The 15,532-nt window shown below is 41.7% G+C and overlaps 1 protein-coding gene across 1 annotated transcript in view; it reads right to left on the reverse strand.

Annotated features, from left to right (window-relative positions):
- YJEFN3 (YjeF N-terminal domain containing 3) overlaps positions 1-15,532 on the reverse strand; it is a 138,117-nt gene that overhangs the window by 613 nt on the left and 121,972 nt on the right. The gene's annotated exons all lie outside the window — the stretch shown is intronic.

Raw genomic sequence — 15,532 nt, forward strand, 5'->3', positions numbered from 1 at the left:
TGCCGCGCATGCGCATTAGGTCTCCCCGGCCGGTGGGCGGGATCAGTCTCGCCCACCAGCCGACGCAATCAGAGGGAGGAGCAGCGCGGAGGAAGAAGCAACATCGTTGCTGCCTCTGGTAAGTGACTGAAGGGGTTTTCACCCCTTCAGCAACCAGGGATTGGGGGGTGGGAGGGAGAGGGGACCTGCAGTGCCAGGAAAACGGATTGTTTTCCTGGCACTGGAGTTTCCCTTTAAGCATAGAGTGTTTTAAGCATAGACGCAAAAAACACCATAAAAAACAGTACATGCAGTGCTGAGCTTGATAAAATCCACAATTGCTTTTTTCAGTATTGTACGCCATGTTAGGACTGGAGGAAGTGCTCTTCAAGTAAGTATATTTTCTAGTCCAGGGATTAACATGTAAAACCCTATGCTATTAGGCAGGCTTTAAAAGCTACTAGCCACTGCAAACCTGGAAGGTCCATGTCACACTCACTAAGAGTGAGTTTCTAATCACTAAGGCTACATTGTTTCCTCTTTAATGCCTGCTAATGGTTGATTTTAGGTTTTGATCGGGGTCTTCCTGACCTCTTCCCATTCATAGAATCTGTAGAATATGTTGGAGCTATATAAATACTACTAATAATAATAATGTGAACTTTACTCGCACCTGCCTAGATAAACATTAGCAAGTACATGCCTTAGAAATATCTGTGATGGACCGCCTGGCGCCCTGACCGGGTGCCTCCGTCAATTGATGTTCCTAGTGCTCACCGAAGGCTCCAAGCACTGAACCAGACACCATAAGCACTGTAGACGCCACAAACCGCTGCAGCTTGGTTGGGGTCTTACCATCCTCCACCCACCCTTGACCAGGATCCAGCTTCTAGTGGGTAGACCTCTCCTACTCCAGAAAGCGTAACAGGAACAGCTCTTAGAAGAGCAAGTGATTATACTCAGGGGAATATTGTGATATAGCAATCCCCAGGGTGTATGTAGTTCTCCAATCCCCCAAACATGAGCCAAGACTTCATGAAGGGGTAAAGCATTCTGTTTAATGGAAGACACAGCAGGCCTTTTATGCAAGTCCCCAAGCAAGGTGAACGCCCACATGGACCTTGTTGAGGACAGGGACACAAAGCTTGCAAACCAATCAGAACAGTAATTTAATGTACGGCACTTCCATAACAAACATACTTCCCTCCCCTCTGCCTGTGAGATAATTGAGTCGGATACTGTGTTAACCCAATTATCTCCAGACAGAAAAAAACATTTTACAAGGTCCCATAAGTACCCCAAAACACAACATATAGCCATACATGTTACATCCCCTGACAGCCCTGATCTGGGTGAACAACATATCCAAAAATCATCCAGATCAGAGCAGGGGTTCAGGAAATTCCTGGAAGTCTCTTTTTGACCGACCGCACGCATGGTTTCATGCCCAAAACAGTTCCAGAGAATCAGGCTGTACAGCCGGTCTATTTCAAATAGTCTAAATATTGTTTGAATTACCGAACGTAGCCGTCCATGGATATAGTCATTTTGTGCCTCTTGTTCATGGGTTTATGTTTACCGAACGCCGTTTGACTCCCGTTTGAATAGCTAAAGGAGGCTGTCAAAAAGGCCCCTCCAAAAGCCAGTGGTGAGGTTAGTTTCACAATAATATCATCAAATTATTATTAGAATGTATATAGCCAACACGTTGATCAGACGATTACTCAACAATTAATCCCTTAAGGACAAAGGAAATTGTCCTTGAACAAAACCTTGAATTCGAAGTATAGGTTTTTCCTCTGTAATTTAAGGGTTTCTCATTAAGAGGTTAGAAACAACAATTTAGCCTTCCAATTATATTAAAAGTATCTGTACACATAACTCTTTTTTTCAATCTACCTCACATTTTAACTGTGATTTATTGCAACTGGTCCTTTGATTCTTTAAAATTCATTTTATGTGTTCTCTTGAAAAAAAGAAGGGAAAAAAAGGTTTGGAATGTGACGGTATGAAAACATACATCATAGGCAGAATAGAAACAGGCAGCAGAAATATTCATTCGAATTTCCCAGAGGTGTCATTGAATTATTAAAAGGACCAAAATATATTGCAAAAGAAACAAAAACAGGCAACATTTCTGCACATAAATATTATATATTTTATATTTCAAGTACAGTGGTGTGCAACTAGAATAGATGACATAGCTACACATTTAATTTAATGAATACAAACACACAGCTAGACCTTTTATGCCCCAGACTGAAGTCATTAAGCCCCTGAGACAAAGTGATAACATCCATCATGCTCAGGATGTGGCCTCCTCAATGCAACTATCACACTGTTATTCTAAGCTTCTGTTTGGGATAGAGTAGTTTGCAGTGAGTGTCAGCTCGTGGTTTGTGGGGAGCACAGCCACCAAGAGGAATTAACTAACCTTGTGTTTGCCTAAAATTATTTGAGCCATCCTCTCAATCCGCTCTTCCCTTTGCTAAGTGGATTTCCAGATGCAGTTTCAGTAGACTTGTTTAATGTTTTCAGATGACATCATGTCTGCTGCTTTTCATCTCAGAGATCCTTACTCTGAAGGGTCCCACCAAAATCATTAAAACATCTCCCTCCCACCCCCCAAAACAACAAAAACAAAACTCCAAGAAGAAAAGACGAGGGTGGCAGATTAGCACTAACTATAGGGTAATTGTTTACTATTAATGAACACTAGTTAGACATCATTCCCTAAACGTATTGCCAAACTATCATACATTACACAGACAGCTAGGTCCATCAATATTTGAACGTTGATAATGTTTACTGATTTTTTGCGGTTAAGAAGGAAAAAAAACAAAAAAGGATTGTGAAGTTGAAGTGCAGACTGATGACTTTAATTTGAGGGTAATTACATCCTAATTGGATAAATAGTTTGGAAACACTTTTTATATAGTCCCTTCCTTTTCAAGAGACCAAAAAGGACAGTTGACTGAGAACAGCAGTGAAAACTACCAGCAGTGCTACCAAGTGTCAGGGGGCTGGCCAATATCTGCCACTCTTGCTGGCACCTTGGGGCCCTTTTTGGCCACCCAGGAAACACCAGTAGTTCCTGCTGCAAAAATAGAGGGAGGCAGAGCTGCAGGGAGGCTCATTCGGGCCTGGGTGGATACAATTGAAGTTTATCTATGAGTTTTGTTAAGGGTCCAAAAACCTGCGTCAGCTCGATTTGATTTAAAGGACCACAAATACAGTACGACATACGAGGCTAGGGCCCATAATAAGCAGAATGGGGTAGCTGTCCTCCTTCATCACATATGCCTGTTTAGGGTTAGTAAGGTGATCTCAGACCCCGGGCCGCTTTGTGCTTTTATCAGGAATCTTATACTCTCATTCTCTTCATCTCATTAATTTATATGCTCTCAATGACCCTTCTGCAGCTTTCTGGAGTGATATGGCCAATGTCATCAATACACTGCCACACGGAATGGTGGTTGTGGGGGGGGGGGGACTTTAATGCTGTGCCATGTCCTGCTGTCTATAGGAGCTTATGTTGTGTGTTTCCACGCTTGCATGGTAGAGGTAGGCAGGATAAGCGGCTACATTCTTTTATACAACAGACAGGCCTTATAGATGTCTGGAGAGGGCACCATCCTGATGATCTCGATTATTCCTTTTTTTCCCCCACATGATACCTATTCAAGAATTGACTTTTTCTTAGTAAACCCCCAATTACATGGTCGGACCACGCTGACGTCGCATTGACACTGGATAAACTCTGCGTGGCATCCCCATGGTCTTGGAAATTAAACACCTCCTTACGTAGGGATCCTAAAGTGGTCGATACCTTGCTCAAAGCGCTAACCGAGTATTTCACTATGAATACTGAGGCAGGCCCCTCACCTGCTACGGTATGGGCAGCTCATAAAACAGTAATTTGAGGCATTTTGAGCCGAGAAGCTACCCTAAAGAAAAAATGCAAATCACAACTCCCACTGTCTTTACCGGAGTCCTTGAGGAATGTGGAACAAAAACCTAAATCGGATCCTTCCCCGGACAACTTGTCGGCGGTGCGTGCATTGCGGTAATCAATCCGGCGAGAGATATGGTATGGTTCAGAAGGACCTACTACGAAAAATCGAATTAAATGGACACGTTGCTTGCCCGATCTCTTCGCATGAGACAAAGAAATACCCACATTACGAAAATCAAAGATTCTTCAGGGTCTTATCAAACTACTCCTGGCAATATAGCTAAGGTATTCACAGATTTTTACGTGAAACTATACAACCACACTTGCCAAGATGCCGTTAACGCTCAAATGAAAATTAATTATATCCGTACTTTTCTTTCCCAGCTAGGGGCACGTTCCGATAATTTATGGAAACGGATCTCAATCAAAAAAATAGATGTTGCCATATCTTCCCTAAAAGGTAATAAAGCTCCAGGCCAAGATGGATTGGACGGTAGCTATTACAAAACGTTCCGGGAAGAATTATCGCCTCACTTGGAGTCCTGGTTTAATTACCTAATGGAAGGGGGAATCCCAGATAGAGACATGTCTTTGGCGGACATTGGCTCGGTCCCTGAAAACTTTTGCTCAATTTCCTTAATAAATCAGGATTAAAAATGTTGGCAAAGATTCTAGCTAGCAGATTGAACCCTCTCCTCACGCGCTTGATTCATGCGGATCAGGTGGGATTTGTTCCAATAAAGCAACTAAAAATACTAGATGCAATATAGATATCATTTGGAGGCAGGTCTCCACTAGAACACCATAATTTATCCTGTCAATCGACAACGAGACAGGGTCAAATGGTTTTATCTGTTTGAACTGTTGGCGTCATTGGCATTCCTGATCCATTCATAATCACAATTCGAGCTTTGTATACCAATGTTAGGGCACAGATTAGGATCTTGGGGGCAAATATCACAAGCAGATCTCTTGGATAGGCAGGATTCACTCAGTAAAAATGAATGTACTGCCTAGAATATTGTTCCTGTTTCAAGTCCTGCTAGTCCAGCTCACTAAATCTAACTTGGCCGCTCTTCAACGGGCCATTGGTAATTTTATTTGGCAAAATAAGAAACACAGAGTTTCCCGGAACGTCCTATATAGAGCAAAGGCGAGGGGAGGTTTAGGTCTGCCAAATTTATATTTTTACTATCTAGCAGCCCAATTAACCCAGATCACACTGTGGCCCTCTCCTCAGAGAAAATAAGGTGGGTGGACTTAGAGTCCTTAGAGTCCTCTCTTATGGATTCAGACCTGCCACAGTTTTTCATGTGGGTACCTAAAGAACATCGAGCTGCTCTTGGAACGGAACGCCCTGCAATATTAAACTCGTTTATACTATGGGATGTTACAGCTTCAAAATATGTATTGTCATCTTCCCCTTCCCAGTTTAACACCATTTCTGAGGAATGGGGTGTTCCCCCCGGGTCTGAGAGCACATGATTTTAGGGGTATAGAACATGCTGGCTTGCAGCGACTTAGCCATCTATATGAGGGTGGCTCTTTAATAACCTTCGATGAGCTGAAAACTAAGGCCCCATTAAAACCTTCTGATTTCTTTCAATATATCCAACTCAGGGACTATGATGCTGCATTAAGACAGCTAACATTTTTCGAAAAAATGTGCTTTAGAGAGCAGTTCCTAAGGGGCTTGATCACAATTTTGTACGCTCACTTGAGCACCAACACTTTAGAATGGGTAGAGTTAACATATATTGATCAATGGGAAGTGGATCTAGTTGAGATGCTAGAGGGGGTTGAGTGACAGGAAATATGGGTAGTGAGTGCCACATCATCCATATGTGTCACCTTGCAGGAACAGGCATATAACACCATTTTTCGGTGGTACACTACCCCAGTCAAATTGCATAGAATGAATAAGATTCCAACAGACTTGTGTTGGAGAGGGTGCAGACAGAAGGGGACTTATATTTATATGTGGTGGGAATGCCCAGATGTGCAATTATATTGGAAAAAGATTGAAGTCCTGCAGAGGGATGTTCTTGGGAGGGACATTAAGCTAGATCCTTAGATGATTGGACAAAAAGAGAATAAAAACGACTTCATTCAATTTGGCAGCTAGGAGGTCTTTGGCACAGGTTAGGCTTCAGAGGGAGACCCCTTCAGTAGAAGCAGTAATACAAAAAATCAAGGATACATACCTCATGGATAAACTAACTGCCCAGGTACAGAGGACCATGAAGATGTTTGAAAAGGTTTGGGGCCCTTGGATGGCCAGCAATGCAGGCGGATAGGGGATGAGCGGAGTGAGTTCAGTCCCTCACTTTAAACGCTCCTCCACACTCCCTGCCTTGGAAGGTCGCTGGATTCATCCTTTATCCCCTTGATGGGGGAACTTTAAGGATCCTCCAGGGGGTATTCCCCAGGCTGGATAGCTTTTCTGAGCAGTCACCTTATGCGCCTATGTGGTCTCCTTTTCCACTGTCCCCCCACCCCCATCCCCGCAGCTAAATACCCCCCCCCTCGACTCTTTCTTTTGTCTTTCTTTTTCTGCGGTGCCAGCCATCCCTTGGATGGGGTCTAAAATAAGCATGGGCCTGCGGTTTCCTAGATGTCTACAAGTGAGGGGAAGGCATCGAAGCTGGTGGGAAGGGGATCGCATATACCTCTGCCCTCTTCTAAAACACACTGGTGTTCTTAAGCTACGCACCATGCTCTACTATTTCTTTCTTACTGTTAATATTGTTGTATTCCATTTTATTTTAGTCAAAAAAACTGACAGATCACCATTTGGCCTGAGTCCCATGAAATACACATGCTTCTTAATGTCTATAATATATGTGTTGTAAGAGATGTTGATATACTTTTTGTATTATGGCATTTTGAGCTTGTATATGTTCCTTGTGTATTGGGTTGCCTAATGTGACTGACATCTATATGTATGGCAAAAAAAAAAGAATAAAAAAAATTTAATAAAACAGTGTGCTTATTAGCTCAGCAACACCAAATCACCTGGACAACCACAGTGTAAACGCTGTGGTAGACAAGCACAGAATTTTTCTTTGGTAAATTTGCCAGGCACTGTCACTGCCTGGCGACTTTTGAGAATTTACAAAAACCTTTGGCAGTGATATCGTCACTGGGGTTCCAGTGGTTAGGGGAGGGCAGGCAAAGGTGAGTTTTACTTACCTGAACCTGTTCCTAGAGGGCACTGCCATCTTCTTCCAGTGACTCCACTTCAGCTCCTGGCACTTCAGCACCAGAAAAAGATGTCACACGCATGCGTGAGGGTGTGACATTGAGGTTTTTGGAGGTTCCAGCAAGACCCCAGGATCATCCATAGATATCCATAGATAAAGCCAATTCCTGCAGCTGTCATTGGTGATTGACACTTCTAGATGGTGGTAGCTCCACCCACTGTCTAAAAGTATCAGGTATAGGAAATAAACAGAGAGAAAATAGTCTCTACTTTGTCTCAGTATATCTCTTGATTCGGTTGGAATTTTTAATGACATTCCAGAACAGTTAATAAAAGTATTTCATAGATATTCTATCTTTATAAAATACTCATTTTTTTATGGGGGGGGGGGGGGGGGGGGGGGGGAGGGTGACAATGTTGCTTTAAGAATATCTGGGTCAGATTAGACTTTATCCAGTGTTCCAGTGTTCCAGTACAGGAACAATATTTTTTAGACAGATGAAACAAAGCGCAACCTGTACTAAAATGATGGGAAGAAAAACAAAGAGTTGTTAGAAAGGAAGGAATGGTCATGACCCAAAGCTTACCACAAAATCTATGAAAACATGGTTAAGGCAGCATTATGGAGTGGTCATGTATCTCAGCCAATAGAATTGGTTTACTACCATTTATTGATGATGTAACTGTTTACAGAAGCAGTTGGATGAATTCTGAAAAGTACAGGGTTTTATTAACTGTTCAGATTCAGCCAAACTTTGCAAAACTGGTTGGACAGATGGGCAATGACCCAAAACATACAGTGAAAGCAACCAAAGAGACAAGGTGGCCAAGTTAGTCATCTGACTTCAATCCATTGAACATGCCTTTCATTTGCTAAAGACAAAACATAAGGCAGAAAGTCCCACAAACAAGCTGCAAATTAAAACAGCTGCAGTACAGGTCTTTCAAAACATCACTAGAGGGAAACATAGAATTTGGGTGTATACATGGATTGAAGAATTCACAAATTGGCTTAATTGAAAGGATTTTATGTATTAAAAATTATCATATTATTTCTGATTATGTTGGCATGACCAATTCCTTTTGAGCCCCTGAAATTGGGATCACTATTATGTATAAAAAAAAATACTGCAATTTGTGCACTTCTTGTTAGAGTCTAGAATTAAAACTTACAATGCCAAAATTATGAAAATTTCATTCTAAGAGGTATATATGTATCTCGTTATATTATTTTATCAATAATATATTAGTGGACCTGCCTGATAACCCAGGCAGTCCCCTGCCCGCCAACACTGCCAATCAAGCTGATGCGAGTCACCGAGATCACATAACTTGGATTGGCTGGATTGGCTGCAGGGACTGCCTGGGTTATCAGGCAGGACCTCCAACGAGATTGTGGAGGGTAAGTGTCTGGGCCGGAGGGAAGCTTAATTTTAAGCATTGTTTCAATTTTGCATACACATATTATGAATTTGCTCACCAAATCATCCATTTTATTTAAAAATCTGTTATACTGGAATTATTTTGTATTTGCTTTTTATCTCTCCACGTCATACAGAGCTATTTACCAACATTTGACAGAGGAATTTAGAGCAAATTTGAAATTCTAGGCATCAATAACTGAATTTAAAACATAGCTGGCTTGGACAATTCACTTTGAGTTCACTTCAAATTATTAACGATTTGCACTTTAGTGAATAACCCTGATATGTACAGTGTGAACCCCTAAATAGCACAAGCCATTTGCATGGCAAAGAATATTATTAACGTTTATAATAATAACTTTGCAGAATTTAACTTGCTCTGGAGTGCATTCATTTTCTACAATGTTCTCTTGATTGAAAGTTTTTTGACCAGGGTCCTAATCAAGCCCAGTGAATGTGTTTTATTTGTTTCCATCCCCATTTGTACAGTGCTGCTGATAATAGGGGGAAGCTATACATCATTTAATAATCAGCTGACTAAAACAGAAAAAAGAAAAATAGCATCATAGGGCAAAGAAAAATCAATCCAGAAAGGATTGTGGAGCAGACAGCTAGCTTTAAGAGAATCCATTTGACTAGTGACTCTGGGATAACTTCAGCTAAAATGAAAGACATATCGTATATACTGCAATGTGGTATTATTCTGATATTATAACCAAGCAGCAGATGATCGTAAGCTTTCCTGGATTACTTGTGGCCTGTGCACCACCCAATAAAGGATTCCATGTACAGGTCATGAAAGGGGTTATGCAAAGCCTAGCCTTTTATTAAAGTAACGGTCTGTGTGGGCCAAATGGTTTTAATCAAAGGCATCCTTCTTACCTCAAGTGCAATAGTAAAAGTGAGGTTACAGATGGCAATCCAGTTTATAACTATTATATTGCACTATAAGTAACCTTGGTTAGTACGCGCTAAAAAGCTTTGTACTTGTCTCTATTAAAAAAAAAAAAAAGTTATATAATAAATGTGAATTATGATGAGATTTTAAGAATGTTCGATTCCAATGGGAGCAGAACTGGTTGAAAGGAACAGAGATCCCCAACGAGTTACTTAGTTCAGGAGTAAATTGCCATCCTGAAATAGACTTGTTCACTGAAAATAGTATCTATGAGCGAAACCCCCAGTCTTTCAATTTTCTCTCTCTTTTTTTTTTTTTTTTTAGAGTGACAACTGGCAAAGGAACTCTTTCAAAATGTTTTGTGCTACTCTGTTGGACTTCAGTGTTTTGTTCTCTATCAAATTTCATGATTTTAAAATATAAAAAAAGAGATTAGAAAATATTTATACACTTTCAGAGTTCTTCACTAAAGTGAATTTCAAATTTAAAGGGTTACTCCACCCCCAGCACATGTGACATTGACAGCCCAGAACTCTATTCCGGGCTGCCAATGTCAATTCCCTGCATATTTTACATCTGTCGCAAAAACTCACTGCTCGCTGGTGGTGACTGACGTAATGTGATTTGCCACACATTAGGGGAGAGCCTACAATGGGAGTCTTGTGGATCCCCTTCCTTCCTCACTACAGTTTTCTCCACTTCTCGATCCCATACATTCAGATACTTTAAACTCCCTCCCCACTCCCTTTCCCCTCCTCTTGCTAGCTCAGTGTGTGTACTTGTTCTCTGAGTTAGCTAAGTAGACCAATCAAAATCTTTTCTACGAGAAACCCCTGATTAGTCAAGAGGAACGTGGAAAGCTGGGAGCTTTGCCCAACACTAGATTCCAGGTAATTAAATAATTGCTATAGCAATCAGGAGTTGGGGACATAAAAAGGGACATTATTCATTATGTCAATAAAAATATTTTTAATGGTTGAAGTGACCTTACATTCACATTGAATTTTCACTTTAGTTAATAACCCTGCATAAAATTTTAAGCATTAATATAATGTTCTTCACTAAATTTAAGTTCTTTTTTATTTGAAGGATGCTTTTTTTCTGTGGGTAAAAATGTCAATATATTGACATTGGTTGATAGTTAAGATGTTGGCATTGTAGCACAGCACCTGATTAATGGAAGCTTGCAGAGATCCTTTTTCATGGAGAGGAAGAAATAATTTGTTACATGTCACAGGACATTACCTAGCAGACATATAGGTTGGCAACCCACTAGAACCCACTTTGTAAAATTAAATTTCCATTCCACAGTTCGATTGGTGCGAATTCCTGACAAATAAAAATAAATAAGTGCTATTATTCACTAGTGCCAATAAGAATAAAATTAGACTTATTGGCCCTTACTAGAGATGATTCATGTGCTGCCTCACAAGTGCCACATTTTCAGGAGTGAGCCAGGAGTCAGAGACACCTGATTGCAGGACTTTAGAGGGCATTATATGGATGCAACAAATTGTTCTTACTTTCCCACATGGTTCCACTCCATTTGCAATTATGATTAACCATAACACTGCACATGATGGCCAAACATACCTCCCATTCTCAACATCTTAACCTAAGGTTAAGATTTAGGTGCGGATTTATAACAAATGTGCGTATGTAGTTGCACATGTAATTTGTGTGCTCACACTTGCAAATAATTTGTGCACGAGAGTCTTTGTATAATGTGTGTATGTAAGATTTGGTGTTATGTGCAGGAAACGATAATATGACTCCACTGTTCGAAAAATAGGTTGTTGTATGCCAGGAGAGAGATGTAACAGGGGAAGTTACATAGTTATTGTTGTCTAGTTTGAAAAAAAGTCAATTAAGTTCAACACTGAAGACCATTATATTATGCAGTTGAAGATAAAATTGGGTTGGTAGGTACACATGACTTGGTAGGTATGGGTATGAAACGGAATCCTTTGTTACCTTGGTGCTTGGCGAATACTGCAGATAAGCCTCCTTCCCACTGACTTTGGGCCATGTGACAGTAGTCGACATCATTAGTGGTGGAAGACAAACACTTTATCTATGTCCCATTTTGTATTGGTTTGTCAAAAGGTAGTATGTGAACATAGCATGCTAAGATAGTGAGACTAACAGGTCTCTCATGTATTTCAAACAGTAAAAGTAGTAGAAGAAGATGCATGGGTAGACTCGAAGGTCTGTAAAAGTAGAAAAGAGCAGGAGATTCGCAGGTCTCAAACCACAGATTAAGTAACTGTAGTAACTGGGATTATCAAGCATATCTCGGGATCTAATGCAGTCATGGTGTCATGACACATCAGCATATAGTCATTTTACTGTGTTAACATATCTGTTTTGTCCATACAGTTATGGGGATTGTATGCATGGTGAGTCCCTGAGCCTGGGATGTGAACATGACGGGCCTTTCTATGTCCAATAAGCCAGAGAGTCACCAGTCAAGTTTCGGTGACTGGGGGTGAACCATTCCAGGTTCCCTGAAAGTGGCTAAGAAGCAGATTGGGCAGAGGTACTCAGTCGGAGTACGGGAGCTCAGTCACTGGGTATATGAATATATATATATATATATATATATATATATATATATATATATATATATATACACACACTGCTCAAAAAAATAAAAGGAACACTTAAACAACACAATGTAACTCCAAGTCTTCTATGAAATAAGACTGTCCACTTAGGAAGCAACACTGAGTGATAATTAATTTCACATGCTGTTGTGCAAATGGGATAGACAACAGGTGGAAATTATAGGCAATTAGCAAGACACCCCCAATAAAGGAGTGGTTCTGCAGGTGGTGACCACAGACCACTTGTCGCGGTTGCCGGCCCGCCGCGTGGCACGGCCGTGCCCGACCGGCACAGCCTCGTTGACCACGTGGTCGCGTCTAGTTCTAGCTCCGCCCCCGAAGTTTATACTGACGTGCGCATGACATCACCACGTCAAAGCGCACGCACGTTTTGGGGTCAGAGGTCGCCCTCTGACCAATCACAGCATAGAGAGGGATATTTAAATCCCTGACTCACCCCAGTACCTTGCCCTGTCGTGGTTTCCTGTTCCTGGTTTCCTGAGAGTGCTTTATCTTTGTGAATCAGATTTCCTGGTATCCTGATCTTGGCTTTTCCCTGGTTATTCTGAATTCTGGTTTCCCTGACTTGGCTTGTGTAAACGGTATTGTGTATTTTCTGGCTTCCTTGACCTCGGCTTTCCCTTTGACCATTCTCTGTCTCTAGCGTATTAGTCCGGCCATTCTAAGGTCCGGTTTACGCTCTGTCCTTTTTTTTTCCTTTTCTTGCCTATGTATATGTTTACATAGTTTCTGCGTGCTGGACCACACTAGTAGTCGTGACATTACGACAGGGCCATGGATCCTGCGGAACTATGCAAACATATGATTGCCTGTGAGAATAGGGTGGAGGATATGGACCACAGGTTAGATCAATTTGCCCAGGCATTTCAGACCTTGCTCCAGAGAACTGCGTATTTAGAGGCACCTCCTGTACCACCTGTGGTTCCGCCACCTGTAGTGGCTCCAGTGCCACATAAACCACCATCCATAACCCTTTCACCTCCCCCTCGTTATGGAGGTGATTCTAAAGAATTCAGAGGTTTTTTTAAACCAAATTAAGTACCACTTCAAAGCTTTCCCTGGTTCATTCCCTACAGATAGATCGAAAATTGGCTGATGAAACAATTAACAGGAAAGGCTTTAACCTGGGCTAACCCCTTATGGGAGAGTGGAAACACCGTAGCCCGTGATTACAGTGTCTTCCTAACAGTATTTAAGGCTACTTTTGAGCCTAAAGGGAGAGAAAAGAATGCTGCCAAAGCCCTAATGAGAATAAAACAAGGCAGTCGCTCTGTAGCTGATTACGCCATAGAGTTCAGAACATTGGCGTCCGAGGTTGACTGGACCAATAGTGGTTTGGTAGCTGCTTTCTCAGAAGGTTTAGCTGAGAATATACAGGATGAGACCTCAGCCAGAGACCTTCCGGTTAACCTCAATGACTTTATTGCTTATATGATATCGATATCGATAACAGTCTCAGAGAGAGAGAGAAAAACAAACAATGTAATAGACATCCTAACTTGTCCATAGCCCCTCGTTTCTCTAACCCAGTGGTGATTAGCCAAGCTCCACCTCCAGAACCTGAACCCATGCAATTGGGTATTGCTAAACTCACTGAGGCAGAGAGACAACACAGACATAATGAAGGGTTGTGTATGTATTGCGGCAAGAAGGGACATCAAAGATTTTCATGTCCAGTTCGGCCGGAAAACATGCGCACCTAAGGCATGTACGGGGACCGACCTTAGGTGTGATGTATATGTCCCCTAAATTGACTAAGAACCATTTCCTTGTCAGAGTTACCTTGTCTTTTAAGAAAACCGCTGTACAGTGTGAGGCTATGATTGACTCTGGGGCAGCGGAGAATTTCCTAGACAAAGAATTTCTCCTGCCCTTAAGACAGAAAGAGAGACCCATAGCAGTAGAGGCTATTAATGGAAGGCCTCTTACCCAGCCTCTCATCACACACAAAACTCTGCCAATCACTGTCTCAGTGGGTATTCTACACTCTGAAGAGATGGTTTTTCAAATCATATCTTCACCTACATGTCCGATAATACTCGGTTTCCCTTGGCTCCAGAAACACAATCCACGTTTAGATTGGGTTGAAGGAGAGATTGTGAGTTGGGGTGAGAGATGCAGAGGTGTTTGCTTAAAGCAGATGCTACAACCAATTGGTACCATCAATGTTCCCATTGCACCTCCCCTGACCACACAAATTCCACCGCAGTATTTGGACTTAGAGGAGGTGTTCAACAAGGCCCAGTCGGAGGAGTTACCACCACATAGACCCTATGACTGTGACATAAATGTATTACCAGGTACTATGCCTCCTAAGGGAGGAGTGTATGCTCTATCCACCCCAAGAAAACCTTTGTTTAGAGGAGTATATAAAGTATGCTCTCAGAAAGGGTCATATCCGTAGATCCTCCTCACCCGCCGGGGCTGGGTTCTTCTTCGTTTCTAAAAAAGGAGACCTACGCCCCTGTATAGACTATAGGGGTTTCAATAGGATTACGATAAAAAATGCCTATCCTATTCCCCTTTATATCGGAGTTATTCGACAGGTTGAAAGGAGCTCGAGTCTTCACTAAGCTCGATCTCAGAAGTGCGTACAACCTAGTCAGGATTAAGGACGGTCACGAGTGGATGACCGCATTTAATACTAGAATGGGACATTACGAATACCTGGTTATGCCGTTTGGATTATGCAACGCTCCAGCGGTATTCCAGGATTTTATTAACGATGTCCTAAGAGAGTACCTCCACATGTTCGTTTTAGTTTACCTAGACGACATTCTCATCTATTCCCCAGACCTAGAGACACATCACGAACATGTGAGAATAGTACTCAAAACCCTGTTAAAGAACGGTCTCTACTGTAAGCTGGAGAAATGCCAGTTTGACCAAACGGAGATACAATTTCTTGGATATGTTATATCTCCGTCCGTTTCAAGATGGACCCACGCAAGCTGGAAGCAGTCTTACAATGGCCGTTGCCCAAGGGCCTTAAAGCTACGCAATGCTTCATAGGTTTTGCGAATTACTACCGCAAATTTATTAAAGGTTTTTCTTCTGTAATTTCTCCTATTACCAACCTAACCAAAAAAAGAGGAAATTGCAAATCATGGCCCAAAGAAGCAAGAGAGGCATTGAACAGTTAAAATCTTTATTTTCCTCAGCACCTGTCCTGACCCATCCTGATCCAACCAAGCCATTTATTCTAGAAGTAGATGCGTCAGAAACAGGAGTAGGAGCCATTCTGTCTCAGAGAGAAAGTCCTGATGCTCTTTTACATCCCTGTGGATTTTTCTCTCGCAAACTCACACCTGCAGAGAGAAATTATGACATAGGGAATAGGGAACTTTTTGCCATTGTACTTGCAATTAAGGAATGGTGGCATCTCTTGGAAGGTTCCAAAGAGCCACTTTTGATCTTTACCGATCATAAGAATTTGGCTTATATTGG

The sequence above is a fragment of the Pelobates fuscus genome, chromosome 5 (assembly GCF_036172605.1).
Source record: "Pelobates fuscus isolate aPelFus1 chromosome 5, aPelFus1.pri, whole genome shotgun sequence".
NCBI lineage: Eukaryota > Metazoa > Chordata > Amphibia > Anura > Pelobatidae > Pelobates > Pelobates fuscus.